The sequence below is a fragment of the Gadus morhua genome, chromosome 10 (genome assembly GCF_902167405.1).
Source record: "Gadus morhua chromosome 10, gadMor3.0, whole genome shotgun sequence".
Classification (NCBI taxonomy): domain Eukaryota; kingdom Metazoa; phylum Chordata; class Actinopteri; order Gadiformes; family Gadidae; genus Gadus; species Gadus morhua.
This window is the reverse complement of record NC_044057.1, coordinates 13,354,039-13,359,038: the sequence shown is the minus strand read 5'-3', so window position 1 is coordinate 13,359,038 and position 5,000 is coordinate 13,354,039.

Sequence of the window (5,000 nt, the reverse complement as noted above, 5' to 3'; positions counted from 1 at the left end):
CAGAGGAGATGGAGGAGTGGAGGAGGAGGAGTAGGAAGCGTAAGAGAAGGAGGAGGAGTAGGAAGCGTAGGAGAAGGAGGGAGTGGAGGAGGAGGTGGAGGAGTAGGAAGCAGAGGAGGAGGAGTAGAGGAGGAGGAGGAGGTAAGTGACTTGACAGATCCGTGTGAACAGGACTGGGAGAAGCTGCCTCACGCTGGGGTGACTCAAACCCCGGCTTACGTAACTCTTCTATGGATCATATAATGAGGATTATAATGATTTATGTTGGAAACTCTCACACTGGAACATCTCATCTGTATTTATGCTTATATATACAGCTATAGATATGCATTATTATATTTGTCTATGCTATATATATTATATCTAACTATTATATTTTAAACTCAGACACACAGACACACACACACACACACACACACACACACACACACACACACACACACACACACACACACACACACACACACACACACACACACACAAACACACACACACACACACACACACACACACACACACACACACACACACACACACACACACACACACACACAAACTCTCACTCTCCGAGATAGATTGATAGTGTGGTCTTCCTCCTCTTCCTCCTCCTCCTTCTGTATCCCTGTTCCTCTAACACATTAATATTGTAAACTGCTCTGGGAGCTGAAAATAACCACCGACTTATTGTGTTTTAATAATTGAACCTCAGAATAACACGTCTGTTACCCTTCACAAAACCTCTAAATACACACACACACACACACACACACACATACACACACGCGCGCGCGCACGCACGCAAGCACACACACACACACACACACACACACACACACACACACACACACACACACACACACACACACACACACACACACACACACACACACACACACACACACACACACACACACACACAGGCTTAACTTCATCGTTGTGGTTTAGGTCCTCATGACCCTGTTTATTTCCAAAGCTGACCCCACCTAGGTCCTCTTGTTGGACTGTAACACGCCAACAGCCACACCCCCTCCTCTTTATTATGATTCATCCCCCGGGCTGGAGGAAGGCAGGAAGAGGAGGAGCAGGGAGAGGAGGAAGAGGAGGAGGAAGAAGAGGAGGAAGAAAGAGAGCAAGAGGAGAAAGGAGGACGAGACGTGAGGAGGAGGAGGAGGAGGGAGCAGCAGAGAGGATGCTGAGATAGGATGATACACTTCAAATAGCCAGGTGCCATCAGTACACTGGAGACACTGTCCACACCAATCACACACACATGCACACACACACACACACACACACACACACACACACACACACACACACACACACACACACACACACACACACACACACACACACACACACACACACACACACACACACACACACACACACACACAACAAACAGAATCAAACAGCAAAATGGTTAGGTCGCAAAGTAGCAAGGATATTTCCTTTAGCAATTTATCCCTAATATTCTGTGTGCGCGTGCGTGCGTGTGTGTGTGTGTAAATGGTTTGATAGATTGACAGATTTCAATTCCATGGCACATTCCTCCTGGTCTCCTGGGGTCAGTTTCATACTATCCCCCCCCCCCCAGTCCGGTCGGCTCACTGTTGTCCTTTACGTGTAACATCCCGTGGTCTCGGTTGTACCTGAGACTGAAGGTTAGCGTGACGCTAACTCTGCAGGAGTCCACAGTCCTTCATCTGCTTCCACGCTGGGGATCCCAGAGACTCTGCTAACGACCTCAGACAGCTGGGCCAGCAGCGTCCGTCTCAACACATGAACATCGGTTAGCTCGTTAGCATGTCTGTGTTAACACGTAGAGACACCTTAGCTGGTTAGCATGTCTGTGTAAACAGATATGTTAGCTCGTAAACATGTCTGTTTTAACATGTAGAGACACCTTAGTTGGTTAGCATGTCTGTGTAAACAGAGATGTTTGCTGGTTAGCATGTCTGTTTTAATACGGAGAGACACCTTAGCTGGTTATCATGTCTGTGTAACCAGAGATGTTGGCTGGTTAGCATGTCTGTGTTAATACGGAGAGACACCTTAGCTGGTTATCATGTCTGTGTAACCAGAGATGTTAGCTGGTTAGCATATCTGTGTTAACACGTAGAGACACCTTAGCTGGTTAGCATGTCTGTATGAACAGAGATTTTAGCTGGTTAGCATGTCTGTATTAACAGAGATTTTATCTGGTGAGCATGTCTGTGCTAACAAAGTGACGTTTGCTGGTTAGCATGTCTGTGCTAACACACAGAGACATGTTAGCGGCTGCTAGCTGGCCCAGTGTACCCTGAGCTCAGGAGCTCCAGTCCCTGATGGCTCGGGGCCTGCCCGTAATTCCGACACCTCATTGTTCCGACGTCTCAATGGTCCGAAATATTTCCCATGAGATCGACATGCCACTATGCAGAACGGTTCAATGTTATGAAAACGAAACCCATTGATCCGAAGGGCCGTTTGTCCAACTTTTCAAAAAGGCGGCGCATTAGGCCGACGGTTCAATATGCCCAATAGGCCTACTACATATAAAGAGTTGCATACCTCGCTCTCTCTCTCTCCCTCTCTTTTGTTACTTTGCTCTCCAATATTCATCCTGAACGTCATATGTAGGCCTAGGTTGTATTTCAGAGCTTAGTGTGAGAGAGAAAGAGAGAGGGAGAAGGAGAGAGAGAGAGAGAGAGAGAGAGAGAGAGAGAAAGAGAGAGAGAGAGAGAGAGAGAGAGAGAGAGAGAGAGAGAGAGAGAGAGAGAGAGAGAAAGAGAGAGGGAGAAGGAGAGAGAGAGAGAGAGAGAGAGAGAGAGAGAGAGAGAGAGAGAGAGAGAGAGAGAGAGAGAGAGAGAGAGAGGGCGAGGAAAGGGAGAGGGAGAGAGAGAGAGAGGTATAAAACTCTTTATATGTAGGGCTATTCGGCACATTGAGCCGTCTGCCTCTGCCTCTTGTTTGACTAATCGGACAAACGGCCCTTCGGAACAATGGGTTTCGTTTTCGTAACATTGAACCGTCGGCATAGTGGCATGTCGATCTAATGGGAAATATTTCGGACCATTGAGACGTCGTAACAATGAGGCATCGGAATTCGGGCATTGCACCGATGGCTGCTGGCTCCCATGCAGCTAAAGGAACGAGCCCACGTCTACCACCAGTCAGGAGAAACAACCTGTGATAGGATGACACCGGTCGTCATTCAACCAATGATCACCATGGAACCCTGAACCCCCCTCTCACAATCCGGGGGTCATCAGCTCGTCTTTAGCCGTCGCAGAGTCTGATGAGAATCACACTGGATGGACCTCACAGCAGGGAGTCCATTCCAAGCCGCCAGGACATTGATATCTATATTTATCCAACCATCTATCTATAGATTCACCCAGTCTCACACCAAAATGTGCTATAACTACGTTGGTCCACAGCAGAAAACAAAGTAGTTTCACAATCTTTCGTGTCTCGCCAATATCACCTAGGAATACAACGTTTTCCGTCGTTGCTATGGTGATTGCTGGGGACAGAGGCGTAATGCTTTCATCTGATGAAAAAAATTCTGCTCTGTTTTTCTGAATTAACGAGATCCCTCTCCAATCCCCAGAGAAGCTCTCCTTCACCCAAGAGATCCATTCATACTAGCAGACATGTGCAGCCTTTTGAATCCAGTTCTATCCTGTTTGAGACGTTTGGTTGTCGACCCCTACTCTGAATGACCTTTGGAGGGTAACGCTATGGCTGGTAAGCAGCAGCTACCGTACTCCAGGCTAAAGAAGAAACCAAAGTGTTTGAGAAAAGGTTGTGACGTCATCTTTACGGTTCATGAACACAACAACATACCACGTTCGGGAGACGCTACACTGCTAAACGGTGGTGGACACCAACGTGTTGTCGGGTTCCCTCTTAAGTGATACGCAGCAGACGCATCCAATTAACCAATTAAGAAAACCACTTGACTCGCGAGCCGTGGCAGTTGAGCTAATAAGTAAAACTCCACGCAGGTTTAGCACCGTCTGGTCGCCTTGGAAACAGTGAGAGAGTCTATTCCAGCTCTGTGTTTGATTACAAATGACTTCCCTCAATTTAATTAAAGGAATGAGTCTGATTTGACTGATTTAGATTCAGCCTTCATGGTGGAGCAGTGAAGGTTGACGGTTCACACAGAGAAAGTATTTATTCCGCTCACCTGACTGTCAAGTTTCTTTCTGCAGAAACAAACAAGATGGCTGCCATTTATTTTATTGTCAGGGGAAAATGCTATATTTATGTACATCGAAACTTTATCTCATATTGAAACAGAGGTCGCATTCTCAGTCATTCTCAGCGAGCCGCCGAGGCTGAGGCTCTGTGAGTCACACGGTACTGTTAAAACACTCTGTACTGTTAATACACTCTGTAGTGATAATGCACTGTTAATACACTCTGTACTGCTAATGTACAGTGAATACACTGTTTACTGTGTACAGTAGGGTGGGGCTGAGCAGTCAGAACATGGTGACCCTCTCTCTCTCTGTACTGTTAATGTACTGTTAATACACTTTGTACTGTGTACAGTAGGGTGGGGCTGAGCAGTGAGAACATGGTGACCCTCTCTCTCTCTGTACTGTTAATGTACTGTTAATACACTTTGTACTGTGTACAGTAGGGTGGGGCTGAGCAGTGAGAACATGGTGACCCTCTCTCTCTCTGTACTGTTAATGTACTGTTAATACACTTTGTACTGTGTACAGTAGGGTGGGGCTGAGCAGTGAGAACATGGTGACCCTCTCTCTCTCAGACGGCAGCAGGCGGCTCCACAGAGGGCAGCTGCTCAGGAACCGGAGGATCAGGAGGGCCAGGAACACACGGGGGCGGGGACAGGACCTCCTTATAGGGGCGGGCTGCCTAGGTCCACAGAGAGAGGGGGAGGAAGAGGAGGAGGAGGAGGAGGAGGAGGAGGAGGAGGAGGAGGAGGAGGAGGAGGAGGAGGAGGGAACACACCGAGGGGGGGGCGGGGGGGACAGGACCTC